The sequence below is a fragment of the Mus pahari genome, chromosome 2 (genome assembly GCF_900095145.1).
Source record: "Mus pahari chromosome 2, PAHARI_EIJ_v1.1, whole genome shotgun sequence".
Lineage (NCBI taxonomy): Eukaryota > Metazoa > Chordata > Mammalia > Rodentia > Muridae > Mus > Mus pahari.
This window is the reverse complement of record NC_034591.1, coordinates 33,179,422-33,193,724: the sequence shown is the minus strand read 5'-3', so window position 1 is coordinate 33,193,724 and position 14,303 is coordinate 33,179,422. Positions and strand designations below refer to the sequence as shown.

The following is a 14,303-nucleotide window of genomic DNA, read 5'->3' as shown; positions in this document are numbered from 1 at the left end:
GTAAGACACTTTATGTGCTCCAGCATGGCATTTTGGTCTCATCTAGCATACTTTCTTGGCAGGTCTGTCAATTTTTCAATTACTTGTACCACCATATGTTATCGGAAGATCAGTCAGTTCTAAAATAGGAAACATGGGCATGTCATGCTGTAGAATGCTTACAATCTTCTAGTTTCGATTCTAAGTGGTGGCCTCATAATTCACACCAGTTTCCCATGGCACATGGTGGATAATGAAGTGACATCATAATGTCTGCTACCAGAGGAATGAAATGTACCTTGTGCTTAATATTAAATACTGACCTTCAAAGCATAAATAATAAGCATCCGGAAAAATATTTCATCCTATTTTTGGTAATTTATCTTATTAAATATATTCCTTTAGCAATATCCAAGTACCAAGCAGTCTTGCTTTCCTGTTATTTCTGATTTATCAATATGATCTTTCACTTTTTATTAACTGAAATAGGTACTTCTTAAAACATTACTGAGTTAATTAAAGCATAGGCAGAAATTCTCAAGTATCTTTACATAAAGTTAATACCAGTTATCTCCAAAAAATCATTCTGTTCTTCTGTATTTTATAAAACCAAGTTTAAATAAATTACATAACTGTTGAATTTTGCTTAGTGTCAATGCAAATCATACCTTCTATAGAAAAAACAAAAACAAATAGACAACAACAAAACCCTTTTCTACAACCAGTAAAATGAAGAAAGTATTCTTGTCTCTAGCCTGCATATTATTTTTTATTTAGACTGTATAAGTATTAGAAAATTAGAGAAATTATGAATATTATCAATTATTCTGAAGCTTTATAGATGCCTGAGATATCAGGTGAGACTTTAGTATCATCTTGGAAATACAATTTTGACATTTTCCCAACACTACTACTATAAGTCATTCAAACTTTCCTTTAATTTATCCCAACTGAGTAGATTATTTTCCACCAACTGACATCTGAAGAGGCTTAGTAAATACGCAAGAGTTTCTAGAAATTACATTTTAGTTACAACCTATTAAAAATTAAATCTTCATTTTCTACCTTCCACTGCCCTCTACTAGTGAAACTGTGTCAGTATAGAAAATCCCTTGGTAAAGAGGCTATGGTGAGAATGCCCATCAAAAGCTGAAACAAAATGTTTGAATACTTGGTCTCAGTTGGTGGAAATGTGTGGGAAAGATTGGCAAGTGTGATACTGTAAGAAATGTGTTATTGCAGAGAGCTGTGTGGTTTAATAGACTAGCCTTATCTCCACCGAGGTCTTTTTGCCTCTTGCTTGTGGATCAAGATGTTAATTCTCAGCTCTTCCTGCCACCATGCCTTTGTTCTGCTATCACATATTCTACAGTTCTGAAACCATGAGCCCAATTAAATACTTGCCACTGTCAGTGGCCTTGATCATGGTGTTTTATCACAGCAATAGAAATGTAACTAAGATGGTACATTTTGTTAGGTAGCACCAAATTTGTCAAGATGCTTTTCAAACAAGGCCTTCTTCGTTATATTATTTTCCTCCTGTCTAAATGGGTGCAATCAGCATAAAATTGGAGTCTACTCAATGTTTTCTGAATTCTATGAAATATTGGAGTTTAAGAACAAGAGTTGTGTGTAAATGAATACACACTTTAAAAAGGCATATTGTCGTTTCTTATTCAGCAACCATGTGTCCAGAAATCTTGATTTACAGTAACAACACTGATAAAGAAGGAAAGCAAAAATGTGTGAAGCAGTATGTGCCAAAATGGCCATATATCTTAGATAGTTCTTTTACTTTTAGGTTTATGAGTGTTTGTTTGCAATTACATATGTGTACCACATCCATTTCTGTGTCTATGTAATACAGAAGAGGGTGTTAGTTATCCTGAAATTGCGATTGTAGATGGTTCTCAACCACTATGTAGGTGCTAGTAGACCCGGGTTCCTCTTTAAGAGCAAGAGGTACATTCAACCACTGAGCCACGTCTCCAGTCCCAGTAGAGTCACCAGCACTTGGGAGGCAGAGGCAGGCGGATTTCTGAGTTCGAGGCCAGCTTGGTCTACAAAGTGAGTTCCAGGACAGCCAGGGCTATACAGAGAAACCCTATCTCGAAAAACCCCCCCCCCCCCCAAAAAAATCATATCCTTAAAGTCATGGCAAACAAACAAAGCCTTTATCATCTTCATAGTCTACTGAAAGTGCAGACTAATATCACTTCGTTAATAAACTGTATCTAACTTTATCTAGCAATATTAACACTACTTTAACTCAAAATATAAATGTAGAGGGGCTGTAGAAACTGCCTGTGGTTAAGAACACTGTCCTTCCAGACGACTAGGATCAATTCTCCAGCATCCTCATGGAGGCTCACAATCATCTATAACACCGGTTTCAGGGCTCCATCTGCTGCTGTCTTTTGGTCTCTGTAGGTAACACTTGCACGCGCACGCATGCATGCACACCCACACATATCAGTCCCCCCTCCCCCCAAAAACCATGCACATAAAAAAATAAAAATACTGATGTATTGATGTAATAAGAAGCCTGGGAAGTCTAAGGTCTAGGAAGTGTCTATATATTTTGCTTTTTATATTTAATAAGTAGAAACTATAGGAGAATGCTGCTAAGTAAAATAAAAGTTTGCAACTTCCATCCGGGTGTGGTGGCGCATGCCTTTAATCCCAGCACTCGGGAGGCAGAGGCAGGTGGATTTCTGAGTTCGAGGCTAGCCTGGTCTACAAAGTGAGTTCCAGGACAGCCAGGGCTATACAGAGAAACCCTGTCTCCAAAAACCAAAAAAAAAAAAAGTTTGCAACTTCCATTAAGTACAAATAGTTTAGTATATATAACATGTAACAGAAATACATCTGGCAGCTAATGTATCACTATGACAGCAGTCTTCTTTGGCTGACTTCCTTATCAGGAAGCACGCTTATAAAGTCATGACTCTTGTAGCTCTGCATCCTCTTAGGCAAATATAAATGTCTTGACCTTTTTTTTTTTTTTCTTATTCTGAAGATTTGTCCTTAAAAATTTGCCTTTTTACATCTTAAATCACTTATATAACCATCAAAGCCTATCTACTATTTTATATGACTGCAGCTGTGACTTAGATATAGCAAAAGATCTCCAGTCTAATTGCTGGGATATAACACTGAAGTCACTATAGCATGACAGTATAAAAATAAATGTAATAGATTTTTACCTTTAAAAAAATCATTCCAGCTTGATCCCATAAAGCTCTGAATGACTGTCCTTTGGAAATATATATGTAACATTGTAGGCCAATTTTATAAGAATTTTTATATAGAGTTCAAGATTAACCAACTCCTTCAGGCAACAGATTGAGCATCATTAACAAGTAAGTGCACAGCGAGTGATGCTGCCAGGGAAGGAGGCTTCGGCACAGCATTTCTCTCTACCGGAGAGCAAGTGCTGCTGATGGCAGGGGCTTTCCCTGTGCTGAGCTCAGACATCTGTTTGTTTCCCAGGGAAAGAAGACCCCTGCTACATGGTTCGTTTTCTTAGTGACAGCCCTGACAAGCTTCACATTTGTTTCATGAAGGATACCCGAAGCAACCGTCAAGAAAACATACCCTTTGGGGTACTGGAATGCATGCAGGCATGCTCTTAATGCTTGAGTTTGTTATTCAAACTCCAGAAAACATATTGATTCCAAGTGACCTCGTACTTCTTTTCATCAGATGTGGTGTGCAGTCATATGACAGACAGCAACACCCATAACACCTAATGACTTAATGTGGTTCACGATCTTCCTTGTTATTTATTTATTTATTTACTTTTACTCTGACAGTATGACAAAGAAGAGAGACATTATTTCTAGGCACACGAGGGACATGCAATAATGGTCTAACACTCTAGGTGGCAGAGAATGAAGAGTTATTGGGAAAGAAAAATAAGAATAAACACCCGTCTTATTTGTCAGATGGAAATCCTTACTACTGCATGGAAGTTGCAAGATTTCCCTTAAATGAAATTTAGCTTTTGCCACTAATTTGGGACAAAGACTCCTTCTATTTCCCCTTACTAACTAGTGCATTTTTCTTTTGATAATCGCTCAAATACTTGATGTTAGTTAATAAAACCTATCTACCTTCTTTTCTTTTAAGCAGAAATCAACTCCATGCAATGGCAAATTATTTTAAAATCTGAATATTTCACTGCTCAGACAGTTTGTGGACTCCAGCTATAGTGTACAAATTAGGCTTACTTTGTAAACTGCCATGTTTTAAAGGATTTCTTTTAAAGGTAAGATCATAAAAAGACACACAATTTCCTTTTGTTTCTTTACATAAGTTTGATGCCAAAACCCCAGTAAATACCACACCAGTTACATGTTCAAGATCAACATTACCTGCAATACTTAGCACCACTAAGCCAACGGATACAGTAAGAAGGGCACATCACATCTCTCCTGTAGTCTTTCCTTGAGCTAATCATGGGAAAGCACACAGCAGGTATTCTATAAAAGAACAACGGTAGTGTGCAAAAATGCCAAGGTCAGGGATGAAAAAAAGCTGGAACTGTCACAAACTGGAGAAGGCTAAGGTAGCATGGTCATTTAATGCAGTCTGGAACAGTGGGCCATAAAAAGACTATTGGAAAAACTGAAGACCTTGGTAATACACACAGGGTAGTCAATAAAATCATCTGGTAACACTTTCTAGTTCTGATAATTATACAGTGGTTGTACAAGATGAAAATAGCAGTCAACTGGACAGAAGGAGCTAGGAATTACCTATCCTGTTATCTGTAAGCTCAAAATGTTTCAAAATAAAAACATTTAAATATTAAATAAATGGTTGTTTGTTCTAAATTATAATATTTCATTGGTTTTCTAAATAAAATAACATATATAAAATGTATAGGAAAGATTTTACAAGGAAAAATACATAGCAAAACAAAACAAAACAGCAAAATATGAGGGCACCCATACCTCTATAGCTAAAGAAACATTTTCTTCCTATGGATCTATATACAATTCCTTCACTAAGGGCCCGAATGGCTAAGTGATATTGTTGTTTTATCTTATTGCCTGTGAGATTCTGGATTTTCTTACATTTCTACTGTGAGCACAGCTACTTTACTAACTAGAAAACATGTCTTTTATTGAGTCCTTTTATAGTTTGACTGTACAAACTATTTCTATAAATAAGTGAGAAAAATGAGGATCTATGTTTACAAAAAGAGTGAAATCAGTTGCTTTTACTTCCTAACCATGCTCTTTTCAGAGAGGACACTTGTTGCTATTATAGTTAAGCAAACTGGGGTGCAGATAAGCAGTAACTAGAAATGTTTCTATTTTCTTTAAAAATTTTAATATAATGTCTTTGACTAATCAGAGAAGGAATATTACTGAAATAGAATATAAATTTGCAATCACATATATGTATATGTTTTAACAATATATTTTCACAAAGTAAGTTGTGTATCTTTTAATGACACTATTATAAAAGTTTGCAGTCAGATGGAAGGAGGAGAATTGGCCTCTCAGAAATGAAAGTTTTTTTCTGGCTGCTCAATGCAGAGTGGTCAGGCTTGAAACTACTTACACACAAGCAAAACCAGATTCATCAAGTTATATTTATGTATATTTACATGCATAGATGTGTGTGTGTGTGTGTGTGTGTGTGTGTGAAACAACAATAATTAAAAGAAAACAAGGCTATCAACTTGAGAGTTGGGAAGTATGGGAGGGACTAGAAAGAGGGGAGCTCAGAAGGGCTGGAGGGTAGAAATGAGATGGTGCTGCAATGCCATTTACTTAAAGAAAATTTTAAAAAAAGTTTGTAGTCAAAGAAGAGGTGCAGAAAAGTAATATACCCAAGTTGCTTCAAACTGCACCCAAACACCACTTTCTTTTATTAATTTCTGTCGTCGTCGTCTTCTTCTTCTTCTTCTTCTTCTTCTTCTTCTTCTTCTTCTTCTTCTTCTTCTTCTTCTTCTTCTTCTTCTTCTTCTTCTTCTTCTTCCTATTATTATTATTATGTGTTTGATATGGGGGCATGCATTAGTTTTAACTCTCTATAGTACTGAAGGCCATGCTTTACTATAGACAACAATGCTGCACAATGAGGAAAAATTTATCCTAATAACTGGAAAAATACAGATGATAATGAAAATGTTTCAGCCAAAATGAGCACACTGCATACTTCAGACTAAAATTAATTGGAGTTTTTAATGCTTCACAATTCCATCGTAATTCTTTGAATGGTGCATTTGCTTCATAGTCATAAACACTTGGGTCATTAAGTAAAGTGTAAAACGTGTGTAATGTGCTACATTTAACAACCTTTGGCCCTTTTTCTGTACTTCTGCATTCAGCTTTCCAATGCACTGAATAAGCAATTGAGGATTCTAATTACATTTCCTGACTTTGCATATTTGAGATTCTTATTTCACTCCATACAAAAGGCAATTAATCTACCATTTTACAACTGAATTCCAACTTTAGTGGGCCATCGTAGACACTGAAGTGAACTTACAAGAAATGCTTAATTAAATTTACTGTAAAAAGTATATGGGTTTTTCTTACGACAGAGTTGCATACTTAATTAAAAATCCTAGGAATATAGAATAAAACTAGAGTAACATTGGATTCTCTTAGTAAAAATCAGCTCAACTACACATATCATCAATGAATGGAGGCCTAGGATATTGCTCAGTGCTCTTGTCTAGCAATCAGGATCCTGTAAGTTCCATCCCTAAGCATCTCAGAAATAACTGTATTTTACTTCTATTCTTCATTGATTCAAACAAAAGACAGTAAAAGCATCTGCTCTTTATTTAACCACACAAAAGTATATCCTTTATTTTAGTAACAAGTCAAATAGAAAGAGAAGTGGGGCATAGGTGAGAAACAGAAAGAAAGGGAGAGGGAGGGAGTGAGGGAGAGCGAGAGAGAAATATAGACAGACAAGAGACAGAGAGGATCAGTTCACTTAGTAGCATTGCTCAGGTTTATGTATGTTTATAGCTAATACACTTCATTATTTTAAATCCCTTATATACTGTTATCTATGGAAGCCAGACAATTGTGAATATTTTGTGATAATTCTGATGTTAAGGAACAACCTAGTAAGTCCTTAAATACTCAATAGTTAATTTTTTCAATATAAAAACTCCTAAATAATCTCAATTCAGAATTCCTTTACTATACAGTGTCTTTATTAAAGTTTTAATTTACTCACTGCGAAAACTACATCAGTCGGAAAGAGAGTTTTAGGATAACTGAATTCCAACTATGATTATGTATGGAGAACCTCTTTTACTTTCTTACATTTCTCATTGGTCACCAATTCACTAAAGCTAAAATGTTTCTAAGGCTGCCTATGAACAGTGTGATATCAATTTCTTTACTGAACTTAAACTGTCTAGGGACTTAAAATAAAACAACTCTTTGAACTGTCTTCCAAATTCCTTTTTAAAAAGGAACAATGATAACTTCCTAGGGGAAAGGCCTCATAAGCACCATGCCAACTGATTTATCAGGTTAGCATCAGCAGAAATCCATGCTGACACGTTCCGATGTCACATCCTGAGAGTGATGGTAACACAGGCCAGAGACTTCTGGTTAACATACAACTTGCCTACTCATAAGAACATACTTGCAAAATGCAAATGGGAGCCAGGAGGTGGTGGAACATGTCTTTAATCCCAGCACTTGGGAGACTGAAGTAAGTGGATCTCTGTGAGTTCAAGGCCAGCCTGGTGTGCAGATCAAGTTCTAGGACAGCCAGGGCTACACAGAGTTATCCTTTCTTGAAAAACAATACACAAAGGAACAAAAAAGCTGCATTGGAAAGACACGGTATAAAATAACCAAGTGCCAATCATTATTCACAGAACGAAAGTAACAACACTCAACTGATGAGACAAGTGAGCTTTGACTGAATTATGTCCAGAGAAGACACAAGCGGCAGCACTGGCAACATCTGGTAAACGCCCATGTTTATTTCAGAGAACTGTCTAAGGTTCCTTTCTGATTTATGGCTGGGAACTCCTCTGTAAGTTGTTAATGAGAAGGGGAGCTGGGCAAGAGCATACAAGCTTGCTATACCACTAAACGACTCCTTTATAATCTAGTCATTTGACACAAACATTAAAGGCAAATGAACAGCAACCACTCCAAAGTAAAGATACTTTGTTCTTAAGTCCTATGTCGTTAAATAACACTCAGAGTCACTCCTTGACTCGTTCTCTGCCCACATGGGCGCGTCTCACTTATTCCTTGTCCTTCTCAGTATTTAGTGTCTGCCAGAAAAGTAAAGTGATTGAGAAATATTTCAGCAATGAAACTCATGTCATGTATTTTTTTAGTTTTTATAGTTTAAGAACTATTAGAACATGATTTAACTGTATTATGACAAGTGTAACTATAAATGCTGTAATGATTTGTAAATACAACCAGTTTTATTTTCAACGATGTCTTCTTTGGCTAGCAGACATTCTCACTAATAATGACATTTTACTTTAATACCCTGTATCAGGTATTTCAAAATGTCTACTATACAGAGGAGAAGAAACATTTTCACTTAAACACAATAACAACCTCTGCATTATCTGAAAATGTCACAGACCTACTTCTAAAGAATCATCTTCCTTTTTGCTACTGGTGACTTACAGACAAGATTCTATTGATTAAACAAGGTTCTTATTCTGGAAGAATCTGGAATATACTTTGACCCCTTGGCAACATGTAGGGAAAGTCTGCTTTTTAATGATTAATACTGTACAAAGCTGGGCTACGGCATCAGACACTTTCTTCTCTCCAAAGTTAGGTTTCTTGAATCTTCAAGATGAGTTCTTTCTCATTCTAACATAAACTGCTCCTTTATTATGAAGGGCTAAATCTTTAGAAATAAACTTATTAAAAACCAAGTTATAAAAACCTTTCTCTAAAATGATCTGACTAAAATCTCTCAAATATACTTATTTCAAGTTGAGTGCTATTTTCCCCAAAGTAAGCCCATTAATCTTCATTGTTTTATTAGAAATTAATAGCTCATTAGATTTCCAAGTAACATATCTCCTATGGCACATTAACTTTTTATAGAATAAAAAGGATATTTTATTTATGTCAAAAAATTTAAGTACTTTGCAAAAATCACATTCAAAAGATAAATCCTCTATAGTTGTACTTTATTATCAGGAACAAACATATATTGCATGCTTATTTCATGAATTTACACATTATCTCTTGGCTATTGAGTAGCTTTTAAATTAAATTTAAAACCATTTCCTTTAAGTTATTACCATAATGAACTCATCTACTGGTATGTATTTAAACTATTCCCAAATGTAGGACAGTTGGCAAGATTCAAATCACTTATAAAGCTTATATGACAATGCATCATTTACCCAATGGTCTCTTTAAGCAGTTAATGATTCTATTGATATAATGTATTTCTCAATGCTTTACAATCTAGAAGATGAGACTATGACAATATTATTCCATGTAATGAAAATTTCAAATATCCCATTTAAAAAGAAAGATATGTAACCTATGCATATAACCATCCTTGATCAAATCAAATAGCTATGTGATAGTACTGTATTGGACTTAAAAAATAAGGCCACTCCTATATAATCCCCACCACATGAAGCTTAAAATCTGTTGAAACAATGGATTATTCAAAGTACTAAGTCACTGAAATTATGATATGTAAAATACCAGAAAAATTTAGGACCCTTTAACTATCAGGAGAAAATTGTAGGGGAAATATCCTGTTGTAATTTAAATGATTTTTTTGTTGTTGTTGTTCTCCACATCCAGGCATTTGAATACTTGGTCCCTAGTTGGCTATTTGGGACATGTGGCCTTATTGGAGAAAGTATGCCACTGGGAACAAACTTTGTGGTGTCAAAAGACTGATGCCATTTTAAGTTCTCTCCCCCTACCCTCATTTGGTGTTTGTTACGAGGGTTCTCAGCTGGTCCTCTAGTCACCATGCCTGTCTGTTCCCATGCTTCCTAGCCATGATGAAAAAGAACTCGTACCTCTGGAACCATAAGCCCCAAATAAACCCTTCCTAAGTTGTCCTGGTCATGGATTTTGCCATAACCACAGACACTTAAGACAGAAAGTGATTCTAGGTAGTGAGCTAGTGCTAGGAGAGACCTGATCACCATGGCTTTTGAAGGAACATGAAAGATGTTAGTGGCTCTGGCTTGTGTTAGGAAAGTGGTTGCACTGCATACTGTAAATAGAGGTTAGTGGGTCATTCTAGTAGAAGTTAGGATGAAGACAGTGGTGCTGAAAGTTACAGAAACTGCAGAGGCCCAGCTCAAGTGGTTTCGAGGTTAACAATCTTAGCAACTACCTTGGGGATCATTCTAGTGATATTTTGGTCAAAAGGTGGCTGCTTTCTCATTTTGTTCTAAAAACTTGCTTGAGGCTAAATTTAAAGGTAGTGGACTAATTGCTTTGGCAGAAAGATTTCAAGACCAGCCTAATATTGACTCTGCCACATGGTTATTATCACTCTTATGCAGATCTATAAAGAAAAAGAACAGCTGGGGTAAAATGATATAAAAAAAAACACAATTTGAAGAGAAAAACAGCACCACAGACAAGGTTTACCCTGAAAGAGATAAGGACATTAAGGTTTATATCTAAACCCTTGAAAATTATGCTCTCTGAATGTTTCTTATGAAAACTTTGATAACCATCTTAACTATCTTTGTAGTTTTTCTAAAAACAGTCATCTTCCTTTTTAGCAGCAGTATATTTTAATAAGATAAAAACTACACACAGGACTGAGCCTTGCTTTCTGCTACCATGCATAGTTTAATATATACTCAACGGCACACTAAGAAAAACAGTAACAGCCAGGCGTGGTGGCGCACGCCTTTAATCCAGCACTCAGGAGGCAGAGGCAGGCGGATTTCTGAGTTTGAGGCCAGCCTGGTCCCCAAAGTGAGTTCCAGGACAGCCAGGGCTATACAGAGAAACTCTGTCTCAAAAAAACAAAACCAAAAAAAAAAAAAAAAAAAAAAAACCAAAACAATTTTTTTCATATCCTTTAAGTCATGGCAAACAAACAAAGCCTTTATCTTCTCACAGTCTACTGAAAGTGCAGACTAATATCACTTTGTTAATAAAAAAAAGAATAACAATAACAAGTGAAACATCATGACAACATACTACAATGGAAGTTAGGTGAATATGGTCCCTTTTTTTTCTCTTAAGACATCTCACTGTGCCTGATTCCCCTCATTTCCATATGGTGACACGAAACAGCACATGTTTTGTGATGAGTGAATGGAGGTAATATCACATAGACTATCTTTCAAGCAGTATTAGGCTACAATTGAAAGGCTACCTATACACACAAGCTCCCATGCCATTTGGACCATAGATCTGGTAACTGTAAGAGATGCTAACTATAAGAATGGGTGATCTACACAGCGTAGATACAGTAGACAAGGAAACCATCATTCACATTCTAGGAAGGAAAGAGTGGGCTAGTAAGACTGCATCTGATATTTGGAACAGCATGAAGCAGAAAACTGAAGAATTATTTCTGGAACTTTCCATTTTGTATTTTTAGATGCTGGGTGACTAAAAGCAAAGAAAGTAATACTGAGAACAAGGGGAGGTCTACAATGTTTGCCAACAGTCAGTATTTGTTGTGACACAGTTCTTAAATCTTGAGAGAACATAACATACACATAGTAGAAGCAGAGGATGCCCTGGAAACTGGTGCAAGGACCAGCTTCTGAGCAAAATGACCTTCTGTTATAATCTTGGGAATGCTGATCCTAGGGCCTAAAATAAGCTCATGTAAGGATGATCAGGCCCACAGGTAGTGGGTTGGTGAGCAGGGGGAACAGAGAGGGGATAGGGGTTTTCAGAGGTGAAACTAGGAAATTTGAAATGTAAATAAAGAAAATACCTAATAAAAAGAAAAAAAAGAGGTGATCAGGGCTATGGAGTTCTCAAATGTTTGAAAGCAACAAACAAAAGCTGATTTTCTGAAGATGGAAGCACAGTTACTATTTTAAGAAGACTCATGTCATGAGTCTACAGAGGTAGGTCCATACAGGATTTGGGGAAAGGTAAAAGTTCACCCTTAAGAGTCTTAAAAAAAAAAAGACATGATATACAACCGAATTAATGTACATTTTTGATGCAATGCTATAATTAACAAATATATAAGGTTGTAAAATATGTTTATGTATTTATATATAAAGTATATATACATATATACAAATGTATTTATATATAAATATGTATTTATATAGGAACTTGTGAAATATTTAAATATTTATCTATTTATATATCAGAGACAGACAACACATTTGCATTGTATGGCTTTTTTGCTTTGTCTTTCAAAATAGAAAAATCTGTATTTGAATCTCTGTACATTTTAACTTTCACTATTGCTTGACGTGTCTTGTTGGCATGAAGTATTTAAAAAAATTCAAGCAGAAATACAACTAGCAAGAGCATTTTAATCTCTGGTCCAATTAGTCTCCTCAATTTAGGCAGCCTGAATCACTGGCTATAATCCTGATATAAGAGGTCTACTTCATAAATAGTTTTTGTTATGTCTCATACACACCACAACAACCCAATAAATCTTTAATAAGAGGCTGATTTCTCCAAGGCTGTATAGAATGCTGACAATATGCTTGTTTTCAACATAAAAGCTGGGATCATTACAAATAAATTCAAGATGGCAATAAATGGAGTGTTGTTACTTAATCTTATTTTGAAGACAAATAAGAAAGAAATAAGGTATTATAATTATTAGCAAAATCCACTCATATTTGTATATATACAATAGTCAAGACTCATTTGTATTACTGATTACAAAAATAATGTAATTTAGTAAAGACCTTAAATTAGTAATATAAGGAAAATCAATAGTGGATAAAATTACATTAAAAACCTTTTACTCTTTATATCAGCATTTTATTAAGTACTTTGCTGAATTTAATGACCTGATTAAAGAGGGAATGCCACCTTCCTCTATGTATTATGAAGAAAAGCAAATTGTTACCTTACAAAAGCACTGGACACATGACGAATCCAAAGTCAGGAAAGAGAAACTGCAACTGCTTTTCTACAGATGTCTCTTCAAGATTACACTTTCCTAATAGGAATTCACTGGCTTCAAAAACTAGATGGTATCTCATGTAATGACCATATGGCCCATTTTGTTAACTCCAGAAAAAAGCAAGCCAGTCCCAGAAGATAAAACTGATTTCCCCAGAGCCCTGTAGCTAATTAATAGCAGAGCTTGAATCAGAGTTCATGGGTCCTGAATTACAGTCTCAAACTGTACACCCAGTTAAGTCAACATTGAATTGGTACCATTTCAACGCTTAGGATGACAGCACATACTGTCTGTTTATGCTTGTGTCTATAGCTCAAATGATATTATACTGAAAAACAATTACGATATTTTGACTCCAAATACCTGCAGGCATAGGCTATGGAGTCAGAGCCCTGCTTTAGTACTCAGTGTTGGTATGACATCAGAAAGGCAATGGGAATTCCAGACTCATTTTCTTTAGCTGTAAAATATAAGAGGAAAAACCCAACATCAAAGAATGACTTTGGGTTTAACCTAACTAAAAAATAAAAGTACATGTGCAAACTATGGGTAATAAAACAAAACAAAACAAAAAAAACTCAGAAAATGTTTGTGAGACAACAAATATTCAAACTCATGTAGTCTATCATCACATAGTTAAAAATAGATTTCTAAAATTTGTATTGGAAATATGAACTCAGATGTACAAGGTAGAAGATAAGTGATTTTTCTTCTATAACCAGAGTGAAAATGATTTCTACTTTCTATTTTAAACAATCTTATTATTTCTATACAAATAATTCTTAGGAATTATTGAATTTATGTAACTGCTTCCTATTTGTTTATTAAGCAACAAAAATGCATTTACTGTTCATCAGGCCTGCTTAAATGATAGGGAAAAAGAATAGTGAGCAACAACGTATTTTCAATTACAATGGGGAAAACTGTCAGACAATATAAATAAAAAAGACTATTTTATATTATTTTTCTATAGTTGGGAGAGAAGATGAAGTGAAAGGAATTGGCTACATCCTTATCTTAGGTTGTTAGTCAGGAAAGTCTTTCATGGCCGAGGGGCTGAGGCCTCAATGACATGGAGGAACTGTTCATGAGAAGAGATAGTCTAGGAACAGGGAAGAGAGGCTAAAGACCCAATGCCCAAGCATGCTCTGTGTGTATGAGCATGAGAAAGGCCAGGGAGTCTGGCCTGAGGTGAGATGTTAGGCTAGCTGAACAAGCCACTATGCTACTTTGGCTTG

The 14,303-nt window shown here is 35.4% G+C and overlaps 1 protein-coding gene across 4 annotated transcripts in view; it reads right to left on the bottom strand.

Annotated features, from left to right (window-relative positions):
- Positions 1-14,303, bottom strand: part of Phf14 (PHD finger protein 14) — a 169,153-nt gene that overhangs the window by 527 nt on the left and 154,323 nt on the right. The gene's annotated exons all lie outside the window — the stretch shown is intronic.